The sequence below is a fragment of the Magallana gigas genome, chromosome 7, assembly GCF_963853765.1.
Source record: "Magallana gigas chromosome 7, xbMagGiga1.1, whole genome shotgun sequence".
Taxonomy (NCBI): domain Eukaryota; kingdom Metazoa; phylum Mollusca; class Bivalvia; order Ostreida; family Ostreidae; genus Magallana; species Magallana gigas.
Genome location: NC_088859.1, coordinates 16,564,918 through 16,578,644, shown reverse-complemented (window position 1 = coordinate 16,578,644; position 13,727 = coordinate 16,564,918). Strand labels below are relative to the sequence as shown.

The 13,727-nt window shown below is 31.9% G+C and overlaps 1 protein-coding gene across 2 annotated transcripts in view; it reads right to left on the bottom strand.

The window, feature by feature from the left end:
* Positions 1 to 13,727, bottom strand: part of LOC136269792 (uncharacterized) — an 88,115-nt gene that overhangs the window by 64,243 nt on the left and 10,145 nt on the right. The window lies entirely within an intron of this gene.

The window sequence follows — 13,727 nt, the reverse complement described above, 5'->3', positions numbered from 1 at the left end:
TAACCGAGATAAGTTGTTCACACCTTAATTTTTACAAGTAGTTTCAAACCAATGGCATTTGACACTTTAGTCGTCAATGATTTTAGTGAAGAGGTTTTCTGGTCTGTTACCATATTCTCTTTGAAGATAATTATAGAAACCAAACTTAGAAAACAATGTATTTGAAGACATTTTTTTTTTTATCTTTGACACCGGTTAAGGACAATGTTTTGATCTATGTTCATCTTATCAAAAGGGGTACACAGACCAAACTTCTTCCTGAGATGCATTAACATATACTAGTATATGATCATTTCAAAGCATGCTTTGCATGCTGCTTCTGACTTAAATTACATAAGTCTGTGATTCATAAGCACAGTATCTATATCTTTTTATTTCAAGGGGTTTACAAAGTAAATTTCTTCAGTGCATCACTGGCTGCCACCTTTTCAGGAATGCCCCATACTATGCACTGTTGCCATTAGGAGACAAGTCGTTAGTAATTCTTCGGTTACTTTTATAAAACAAATTCCCTTAACCATTTCTGTGCCACAGGGCCTATTTGGGCCTATTTGAATATCTACGTTAAGTGCCACAGGGCCTATTTTGGCCTATGGCAATTTGAAAAAATATACATTAAAATAAAAAAAAATATTAAATATATTCAGGTTCTGTTTTTCATTATTAATTTTTTAAAATTTGTATCAATATACATCGTATGATCTATGTGTTTAGTGAAATACTGCTGATAACGTCACAACGTTAAAAATGACATCATAATCATGACGTCACTACGTCACACAGCGCAAACTCGTTGTCTGCGTTTTACCATGGCTGGCGTATGGTTTTTGTGAATACATCCCCAGGACTTTTCCGTCAGAACGGGAAAATAATATCTGTCCTAATGCACAACCTGGACCAAAGGAAATGCCCCCTCCCCCACAAGAGCACGACCAATCTTACTTTTTCCTACTCTGCCATATAAACCCTGGGCTCGTTTAACATATAACCGACTTTTGACTAAAATCTATCTTAAAAGACCAAATATTTTTCATAAGATCTCACCATAGCTCATAAATTTGTCATATCTTAATAGGATAATCTTAAATACTGTCAAAATACAGGTCTTAAGTCCAACTTTAACATGGCGAGAGCTAATACTTTAGTCCACCACCGAAGGCCGAGTATAATTCGAGTGTGCGCGACTTTTTTATTTTTATGCTGCCGTTAGTGCTGATTAAAAAAATCAAATAAAACACATCGGTAATATCAATGCGGTTTTTTTTTAATCGGGTAAAAAGCTACTACATACAGCATCGTTCTCTGGTATTGTATAATTTGCAAGAAATCGAGAGAATATTAAGCACCAAAGGAAGCATGTACTTTATATGTATTATTTTTATTCAGAGTTAATTAATGAACGGCAATATAAACTGCGATATGCCAAATAAGGAGGAATGGGGCACTGAAAAAAATTACTTTGATATGATCCTAGAACAAAATTTTAGCCAGATGATCAACATTTAAAAAAAGTCCATCTTGTGACATTTTACTGTAGTTTTCATGCATGTAAAAGAACAATACTGAATCTTTGGACAGAAAAACAAGAACTGCATGTAATAACTTATTTGGAGATAATGGTGATGCTTCGACCGTGTTCGAGATTAAGACTTTAGTGCCCAACCCCCCCATCCCCCCTGCGTACGCGCTTCAAGTCCTATTGATACCTTTTTCGTATCTTCTGTCTCCTTCTTCAGAGCATTTCAAACAGAGACATTTTTTCTTGAAACTAAATTTCAACCGTGTCTCTAAAATTGGATACCGTATATCATAGACATTTAATTTTCACATGGATGGTTCTGACCGCACGGACTTTCATTACCTGTTTTATGGTCATAAAGAGCATCTACTCTGTGTAAAGGTGCAAATATAGCGGTAAAAGAAGGAAAGATTTCTAGGACTGTAATATACTTCATGAAAATATGTAATCACAAAATTTTATCATTATTATATTTTAGACAACTCAGTTGGTCAAGCGGATTTAATCACTAAAACAAACTGTAAGACCACAAGTTGGTAAAAAAAACTTCTTAGATCTAATCGAGATATAGAATCGTAAATGTTTTGCATTTCATAACTGTTATATTTCATCGTATGATGATGAACTATGTGTAATCGTTAACTTTCTTAGGTCTATATTGTTTTTTATTCTTTGAATATTAGAACTATAATATAAATCACAATCGTAGTTGTATCGATAAATAAGCTAAGATATTAGAGAACATTAAGAACAAAATTATACATCTTTTTCCGAGAGTTCAAACGTTTACAACTGACGATCGTGATTGTCAATTTTACACGTATGATGTGGTAAAAGTTTTTACTTTGTATGGAATAAAATGTAAAAATTAAGATAGTGTTCACCTGTCCGAGAAAAGGAAGATTTTAAAACATACAGATAATTTAAAGCTACATAGTCCGATTTTTTTTGGCTATGGGAGTATCAAATATTTTTCTATACAGACCAAATTTATTAGACAAATGCCTATTTACACAAACAAAATCCGTCTCCTTTCAAAGTTTGTATTATTTAAAGTACATAAAAAATTTCTGTATGAGAAAACAAAAAACAAAACAAACCAACTCCATCTTGGGAATGTTTAGAAACGGGAACCGCTTGGTTTTGTTCCCGAATGATTGGGTTTATTCAACCCGCATGTGATGTATCGATTGTACATGTATACAAAACACTTCCCCAAATATTAGTGAATAAAATGTACCGACGTTTATTTTTGATTTGAATTTTTTTCAAAGTCGTAATACAACCATACCCGCCTTGACCTCAGCAGCGAATTTTATTATGAGACGAAAGAAATCAATACAATTTATGTCGTTTGTTTTTGTAAATAAATTGTGTACATCACTTTTTCAATAAAATATGGCTTAATGTACCTGGAAAACTACTGCAATGTCTATTATGATACTCATACTTAGCATAGCCATCGTATAAAATCGAACATAGCAGCTTTAAAAATTTCACGATAAGCCTATATATTATTCTATTTACGAAATCATTAAAGTCATTTGGGGTATTTTGAATAACAGTTTTTGTTCAACTTGATTGTAAAATATGTGTAAATACGCATGTTTAATACAGTTCGTTGTTTTGGTCCAACAGAAAGATCATACTCGTTCATGTGCGGACCTAGAAGGGGGTGCATGGACTATTCCTTCCACCTCTTGGGAAATCAAATTAAAAAGATTTTATAGCAAAATTCCCGAAACAGGCCTCTAAACCCCTCTCCAACATTGGAAAACAAAATTATCCCTCGGACACCCCCTGGAAATGTTTTCTGGATCCGCGCATGCTGTAACAAACATACAATATATCAATTTTCTCGCTGAATAAAGCAATAGCATACAGTGTAATGAGAAATGAATATTGAGCAGCGTTTTCAACACATAAATTCTCTTTACTGAGGTTAGCGAGAATATTTTAATAACAAAATAATTTATTAATGTATGTCATTTCTTCTTTAAACTCTCTATATATAAATCACTGCATGGCGTTGGAAGCAATTTGAAAGTGAGTGGGGGGGGGGGGGCTAGACTAATCCTAAAAAATATTGACAAGCAAAAAAAAAAATGATAAAAAACTAATTCCCAAAAAATCCGGGGGGGGGGGGGGTAGTACTATACCTATACTTCCAAAAAAAATCTTACCTACCAAAATAAAAAAAATTCCCACATCATGAAATTCCTAATCCGGGGGGGTGGGGGTGGGGGGGGGGGGGGAATAGTATGCCTATGACTTCAACTTCTCAATAATTTAATCATTTCAAGGTAAATTTAGGAACAAATATGTTTCCTGCGAGAAAGAGTGGGGGGGGGGGGGGAGGCTAACCTTCTATGATGCTATGTGCCTAATGGTTAGGTCTAACTTTGCAAAAATGGTGGGGTGGGTGCTAAGCCCCCCTTAGCCCTCCCCCCTCCGATTCCGACGCCTATGTAAATTACATTGCAGGTGGTGACTGTTGGAGAGTTTCATTTGTTCGTGTTTTGTACATTGCAGTGTGATACACCACACTTTCTAAAACACGGAACGCGGGGTGATTCGAAATTTCCCCCAAATGACTTTACGAGCATAAACTTGGATGGACGTTTATGCTTGCGCGATTTCATAGAAATGATTATTAAAACGAACAAGGAATTGCTTACCAATCTAGCACTGTCATTCTTTGTCTGTCTGTCTGCATATCTAACACACAGTAAAAACCAATTCCTTTTGCGAATTTCTTAAACTGCATCATGATAAACCTTTACAGCTGCAGCCAGCAATACCTGCCTCTTGACCACTAACATATTTGCGTTATACTAATTAATTAGTTTTTGAAAATTATCCGCTATTAATGACAATGATTGTTACAAAAATATCGTATTAATGATGCATACAGGCTCTAAAACAATGTAAGTTGGTTATATAAAATCGCTTTAATACATTTGGTGCTTTGCTTAATTACACATATAGTTTAATGTTAATCTAATATGGTTTGTACATGGTCAGTAAATCCCATACGGTGCGAGGCCGAATGAAGATGTTTTAAAAATAAATGTCCAAATTATTCGTGGGAAAAACTCAGTTATTGCTATTTAGACCATATACTTTCGTGATAATCCCGCCCCATCAGTTCCATTTTTCACAATTTGAGGAAATTTCTGGTGTGAAAAACATGATTAAGTTTGCATTGCATGTCATTAGGTTATCAAAAAAGAAATCCGATAATTTATGATTTTTTTAAGTCAACCTACTTAAACTCTCTCTCTCTCTCTCTCTCTCTCTCTCTCTCTCTCTCTCTCTCTCTCTCTCTCTCTCAGGAATAAGATAGCTTTTTTATCGTGAAATTTATGTCTCATATATGTGCAAACAAAGAAATAAGAGATATATGCATTATATCTTATAGAACTACATGTAATTTCAATGATAAAAAATTCACATGTATGCGTGGATTATAATTAAGATTGACAGGATAAGAACGTGATTATTTTAAAAACTGCACGTATTTGTTAAAGATTGGGAACATGCATCATTAATGAAGTAATTCATATTTTTTGAAAGACGTGGTTTTCTTTACATTTCTTTTTCATTTGGCGACGCTTAAAAAGAAAGAAAAAAAAAGAATGGCGTAACGTCTTATTTGAAATGACAGAGAAAAAGATAAAAAGCCATTGTTTTCGATAATAACATTAGAAATTATTGATTAAACACAAAACTGCATCCCGCAACGCTAAAAAATGGTACGGCGCGTTGTGTCAGATTGTTACGTCAAAACATGAATTTGATAACGTCATGCTTGGCACTGAAGCGTAATAACGTCTTTTTTGACGTGGCAGCGAAAGGGTTAAAAAAAGCCTATATATATATAAGTCTGATAAAATGATATTTTGTATTTTGTGCTCCTATACAAATCATATTCAGCTGTATGCTATATATCATTGTTTTAGCACCCATACATGGTTTGTGGGATATATCCCATAAAGAATCTATATATATATTGCCATGACATGGTTTGTGGGTTCCTACCCACAAGTATGATATATATATATTATCTACTATATATCACTGTGGGTATGTATACCCACAATGTGGTGACCCACAACGTTATCTATAACTTTGAAACCAAATATGAGTAATCTTTATATTCATCTTATATTTGGCTTCTTCATCAAAAACTATTCCTAAAAATGCGTTTCCTTTTGTAATAAGCCTACCACAAATGCAGGGTCCCACAACCCATGTTTATGGATCATGACCCGCAAACCATGTCAAGTACCTATATATATATATATATATATATATATATATATATATATATATATATATATATATATATATATATATAATCTTTTATCATGTTATATCATTAAAGGTTTCAAATCCATCCACTAATGCAATTGAAAATGTGTGCAAATGTATATCATTAGTGGTCAAGGTAGTACTTATTTCTCAGTTTTTTTCCATATCATTAGAGGTTACGGTTTTTGACCGCTAATGATACAAATCTGAAATTATATCATTAGCGGACGGTTAGGTTGTTCGTTAATGATAAAATTATATCATTAGTGGTCAACATCCTGACCACTAATGAAACATTATATCATTAGTGGACGTTGTATCATTAGAGGTTGCTACAGGGCTGAATGTTTCAATGCAATCTTTATTTTTTTATGTTTATTGTAGCATTAATGATGATAAACCGTTATATAAATTTGCAAATATGTTAGAATGGGGAAAACCAATACACATGCAATACACTAAATTAATTAGTTAACATCTACTTGTAGATCATATTTTTAAAAATAGATACTCCGGAACAATGATTCAATTGAAGGGAAAGGATAGTCCTAGAAATTTTACATTTAAGCTAATAGAGTGGTTTAAATGAGTACTGTTTGAAGATAATCTCTATGATTGAACTTTAAATTTAATGCACGTTTGAAGTTAGAGAAATTGAAGTCCTCTGCTGACATGATGTAGAACTTTTTTGTTTTAAAAACCAACAATTCAATTTTAATCATACTATCTATTCCGTTTTACTTGGGAAATGTACAAAGTGCTCTGTATTAAACGATGATGTATGCATTTCTGTTACTCAAGTAATCATTTTTCAGCATTAATCAGCATTAATCATTTTTCAGCATTAATCATTATATTGACAATGATGCTGATAACCATAATTTTTACAGTTTTATAATTTAAAAATTTGACCAAGAATCAATATTATCGTTTCGTCTCAATTAAAGAATAAAGAATGAATGAATAAAAAATTAATTTCTCGTTTTCCTTGCCTCTCCAAATTATCGTAAAATGGTTGGTGTTGATTATATATAGATTAGGTATCGGTATGGTCAATCATCAAACAATTATCACCTTGCGGGACAAGTGTTGCCCAAATAAACAACACAGGTCCCGCGTCTAACGCCTGGAGCCATTCAAATGACCAAGTAGGTGATAATTAGGTGTAGCGCTTGGAGATACACAGCGACTTCGAGGAATCGAGAGTAAGAAACTATAGATTATGAACAGCGGGACTACAGTTTGACTTTGAGGGAGGGATTAAGGGTTTCGAGAGATCAAGAGTAAATTTGCTTAGTTATACCAGGAAAAAAAATCGGGACCCTAGACTTACTTTGAGCAATAAAAATTCGAGCCATCGAGAGAATTTTCTTACATCTATATATATTTATTTATACGCGTTTGTTATATGTTGTTAATATCAGAACTTGTTTAAAGAAATCAATTCACAATGCCACAAAATTTACAACTAATGATTCTAAGGATCTTAATTCAATACATTTGGTTTCAATATTCACTGTTGAAATATGACCCCATGTAAATTTTTAACCAAAGTTACAATTCTTCGCTACAACTGAGCGAGTATGATTAATGTAATCGGGATATGTTAAAACACTCACAATTCTCTAAATTCGAATTCCCGAACAGACATTTCCTATTATGCTTGATTTCTGTTGACAATTCCCACAATTACGCGGAGATTCATATGACACTTAACAAATGCTAACCCTCCGCTTTTAGATAAGACACGCGTGCACATGCGCTATATGCAACTGATTTTTGATTTAGCGGAATGTGAGAGGCGAAAGAGAGTCCTATATTACGGAAGCGTACATGTATCGGGGCCTTCACTTGTCGTGTTTTAACTCATAAATTGTCCAACGTTTTATCATATTGTCAACATATAAAGTATTGTGACCTCTTATTTATGTAAATCAATTGAATTGTATTTTGTGATTTTTTTATAATCTAAATGATCTTATTGAATTTTACCAGTTTTATTGCTATCTGCGTTATCGACTTTAAAAAATATGAAGTTTGAAATGTTGATTTATGAATGTGAACTAATTATATTGAGATAGAAAATTAGACAAAGAACAATAAAATAAATGCTTTATAGGAATGTCGATATCAATATGCTTTCATTTTTAGGGGATATATTGCAAAAATATTATCGAATGAACTTCGCAGGTGCGGGAGTTCTGAAGGTGACGTCACCATCAGAACTCTCGCCCCCCGCGAAATTCATTCAATAACAATATTTTTGCCGTATGATTCTAAGAAATGAAAACATATTTATGTCTATATACCTATAATGTATACATTTACATTGTTCTATGGCAACATTTCTTTCTCGATTTAACTAAAACGTACCCTAACATTATCAATTTTAACTCAATGTTAAATCGATATAGCAGATAGCACGAAAACTGATCAATTACAGAAGAGTGATTTAAATTATGTTAACTCACCTCAATACGATGAAAAATATTTGCATAATTAAAACAACATAATAGTTTATATGTTGATAAGACGATAAAAAGTATGACAATGTATGTTATTACACAACAAGTGTCGGCCCCGAAACGCTTCCGTCCTATATAGATATTGTTCCACATTTTCAAGAACTTGTCATCTTAAAACGAGTATCACAATTAGTAATCCTAATGCTATGTTCGTAAAAAAAAACAACCCGGAAATGATAGATTGACGTCAGATATTAATGACTATTCTTAAAGCGGTGGGGATTTGAAATAAACAATCGACTTTCATTGTTCTATTCTTGTTGCAGGCGTTTTTTGTTGTTTTTTTTAAAACATCTATAATCAAAGTAGTTGTAAATTGGTTGTATTGTTTTAATATATAATTATGTATTGTTTTCTTTCCCTTTGAAAATAATTACAAAACATATCAGTCTAAGGTTATCAAAAATCTTTGCTCTAAACTGAAAAAAAATCTTGAAATAAGGAATACTAGTATTATCTATTTAAAGACCGTTCTTTTGCCCAAAGAAATTAAAAGAAAACTCTCTGATAAATCACAAACAGAGCATACTATATATCATTGTATGTGCAATCTAAAAGCGGACGTTAGTGTCAAAGGAATCTCAGCGTACATGTAGTTGTACAGATATTGTCAACAGATGCCACTGGCAAGCACCGTAGAAAATGCAAATGTCTTCTGTCCTTATTTTGACCTGGTAATTCCAAATTTAGAGGATTGTGAAAACATTATTACTTAGTTGTAGCGAATATCATTCTATCGATGTCACTGAAAATATCAGAATAGCTGATAGCTGATTTCCCTTGCAAAAATAGGCTTTGAGTTATGTTCAACAAAAAACATCTGCTAAGCACCTCCACAATAATAGTAATTTTAGAGAGTTTAGTCTGTATGACGTTTTTTTGCAGAAAAGTATGGTTCACAGAACTCCTCTTACAACTTTTGGGGTAGCTACGTCATCTCTTGGAATATGATTGGGGCCGTCCTATAGATGTGCAATAAGGTTGAAAAAATTTAAATTTCATCCAAGGAGTCAAATAGTAGCAGAAAATTAACGTTTATCACTCCTAAAAAAACCTAGATCCTCTTATGGTTTAATGAATAGACACATCATATCTTAGGATATGATAAGGGCTGTCCTATAGATGTGCAAAAGGTTTTAATAATTAAATTTCATCCAGGGAGTTAAATAATAGCAAAAACTAGACTTTGACCCGGGCGTGCACGGGTTGACATTGTATATGATATCGGACATTTACGAAATACATACATCGACACACCGTATTGTTGCCATTCACATAATAAAGCTTTAAGCCTACAATAATGCTATTAATTTCACTACACTCTGCTAGTTAGAATAATCTAACTGTGTCTTGGGACAGGCCTATACCACAGTTAAAATGCCTCCCATATACCCGTAATGTAGCAAAAAATTGCAGAATCGCTCCGAAATGATTTTGGAGAAAATAATTGAAGCTGCATTGAAAATAACAGTCAAATCATTCATAACAAACCATTTTGAGGCTGTAAATACATTTCATCTAAAAATTTAATTCATATTAATGAAGAATTCAACACTTTCTCAAGCAACGTTTTTCACTCGCTGACATTCGGAACTATCATAATTTCTCATATTAAATGCAATGAGTATTATATATATATATATATATATATAAAATAAACATAATTTTTTTAAAAATTGCTTTTCCAAAAGAAATCGAAATGAGAAGTATTCAAATTTTTACGCCAGCTGCTTCTTCAGTCCTTTTTACGAAAATATAGGTCATTGTTCATTGACAATTTTTTCGGATGAATATTACTTAAAATGTATTATTACAATAAATATAATATATTATTACTTGCATGATTATTGTTCGTTAGTTATCACAGTCTTTTTTTATTATATATTGTATAAGAGTGGGTTTTATCTTTTCTTTTCTTTTAAATGACGGAATAGTTATGAAAAACCTGCAACATATTTCCGCACTCGTGTAGACTATTTAGGCACATGTATGTGCAATGTTTGCTAGTGACGCAAGACTGGTGGTAGTACTTTCTACGGACATGAAGAACTACATGTATTTAAACACTAGTTTCTGAAGAGAAATTTCTTAAGATGCCTTAAAACTGGCAGATCAAAAACTAAAATATTCCCCAAAAAAGAACATTAAGGTGGCTCGCCACACCAATACATTATTTGATGGATCGATAAAGAAACATATTTGAGAAAAGTTTATACAAAAATGACACCGATATCGGCTTCAAATTATTCTATATAATTTTTGAGGGGTATTTTTCGATAGAAACTGGAAACATCCTTGTATCGTCGAACAGGATATCTTAGAGCTAAAAGTTTGGTATCAATTAATGCACAATATAATAATCTGTAAATACATATCAAAGGCCGTCATATAAGCTTTATAGTATTTTAATTAAAAATATTTATAAAAATTAAAAACAAGAAAAGCAGATTTCTTTTTTAAATCTATGAATAAAACCTGCAACTTAACTGTTACTGGTATTATACAATTGCTGTACAATCATATTTCAACAAGAAATTGAAACGAAATTGTGAAATTAAAGAAAACTTGGAAAATCTTAAAATCGAACCGATCCCGATTGTAATTAAACTGATCCCAAACGAAATCATATAAAGGTAGAATATATCACAATTATTGCCAAACGTTCAAGTGTTTTACGCTGTAAAATGATTTTGGCATTTAATGAATATATATTTCATATCAATTACTGCAGCATTTTTGTGAAATTTCAAATTTAAAATAATTCTGATCGGGATCATTTTTTTTCAATCGGGATTGGTTCAAATTTAATAATCTAATGATTAATAATGGCATTTTTTGTTGTGAAAATTTAGCATTTTTGTATCAATTTCTTTGCAAAATGGTATCATTGTTTAGTTAGTACTTTATGTCACTACACGTTATTCTTTAAATTTTATCCATAGATTTAAAAGATATTAAAGAATTACAATTTTGATTTACAAAAATATTTTTTTAATTATAAAATTAAATGCTTGAAAAAACGATCTTTGGCATGTATTTATTCATGATCATATTACACATTTATTAACACCAAGTTTTAAGCTCTAAAATACCCTGTTAGTCCTTGAATGCACATAAAATATTGTAACTTTTGTTTTTGCGTTTGTAAGTGTGTGAAACTGCGATGTGTGAGTTTGGGTGAAAGAATAATTAAATATAATTAAAAAAGGTATTTATGATATGCTGTTGTTTACATAAGTTATCTTGCTACTTTTCATGTAAAAATAAATGGCTGATTTGATAAAAACAGCATCGGTAAATTGTCAAGGCATACACCAGAAATTGAACCATTTATTGAAACGCAGTGAAGATATAAATGTATACTCAATTCATATAGGTCAAACTCAAGAGGTGTTTGTCTCCTTTTTAACAATAAGTTTGAATTTGAAATACACAATGTAATTAAAGATAATGAAGGACATCTTTTAGCGATCGACATAACCATCGAGGAAAATCGAGTTCCTAAAATTAAAATTTGTGATCCAAATTTTGACAATCCATGTTTTTACGAAAAAGCCTGAGATATTTGAACCTAGGAATTGACCATTTCATACTGTGTGTAGATTTTAACCTTGCTTTAAATCCACTGTTGGATACAGAAAACTATAGCAATGTCAATAATTCAAAAGTAAGGCATAAGGTTCTTGAACTGATGAAGAATTAACAATTAGTAGATTACTTTAGGATTCTAAATCTATGCAAAATAGTATTTACTTGGAGAAAAAGAAATCCTCTAAGACAATGCTAATTTGATGATATATTTATATCTGAAACTTGTCAAATATGGTAGAAACAATTTCTATAAAACTTGGTTAAAGAAGATCACTCTACAGTACTTTCAGAGTTAAAATTTTATAAATTTATTAGGGGTCGTTGGCTTTGGAAGTTCAATAACAGTCCTCTGACTGATAAAACTTAAATTTAAAAGTTTAAACATACTATTTTTAAAGATGCATGATGATTATATAAACTATAGTATTTTTCTTGAAGTTTTACTTATGGAGATATGTAACATTACTTTTTCATAATCTTCATGAGAGAGAGAGAGAGAGAGAGAGAGAGAGAGAGAGAGAGAGAGAGAGAGAGAGAGAGAGAGAGAGAGAGAGAGAGAGATCAAAGGACTGAGACTACTGAAAAACGGGGTCTTGAAAGTGTCCACATTTTCCTCGAATATGTTCCAAAAATTATGAGTTTGAATTAGTTGTTTCAATCTAGTTTGTTTTAATTCGGCTTTTTGCAAAATGTCTGATTTTTTGTCTAAATTTTACTAAATCCCGGCCGGGACTGTTCTTCATAATTGTTGAAAATTGACACAACGGTATTTTATGTAAGGTTAGACCCCAAGGAAAATTTTTAAAAACTACAGCTAACCGGGAAAATCAAAACAACTATATTCAGCTAGATACATGTAGTTCAAATAATTAGATTTATTTAATTTTGTGATTCAAAGGAAAATACACAAGTCCGACGGTACCTGTTATACAAGGTTTATGAGAACTCCGAAAACTCTCAAACAGCTGAATAACCGAACAAAGTTAACATTTGTATATCGATAACAAACACAGGGACCTGACGTTGGAAATATATCTTTTTACAAAAAGATTATTCAAATTACTATAACAATAAAAAAAAGTTCGTCACGGTAGCCATTCTGTTTTAGACCGACTTATCTGTCACGATTTTCTTGCAGCGATTCGTATAAAATAAATAGGTAAAAATAGATTCGTTCGCCACTGACTAACTTTTTTGTGTAAACTCATGCATAATCAATACGGACTACATACACCATTCCTTTCATTAAAAATCATACTTCGAATTCAGTCAACTGCTTTTCAAATCGATAAAACTAGAAAATGTGAATGAATCACGTCATATTTTGGGTTAGACCTTTTCTGGCTGTTATATGTCATTAAAAATAAAGCAACAGAATAAAAAAAGACTTAAACTGATTAATGTACAGAGATAAGTCAGTTAAAGGACAGCTGGTTAGAAAAAAAAATAAGGAAAATGTCCAGATCGGTTACTTAGTGCTAATGAAGGAGAATTCGTTTCATGTCTAGGAAAAATGGTGGTAATTTGTTTAAATGACAATTGATAAAGCAATAATTATTGTATGATAATTGTAAATTGTGAAATTAAGCTATTAATTCAGAATTATTTGATTTAAAATTTCTAAAATATGCAAAGTTAACGCTTTTAACAGCAAAATTAACAAATGGTGTAGGACATTGTCATTTCAGGGATCTGTGTCCTTTCAATACCCTCTCGTCTATTAAGCGCACATTTTTTTGCGTGTCTTTGAAAAAATGAACTTAATTTCGAAAGCGATT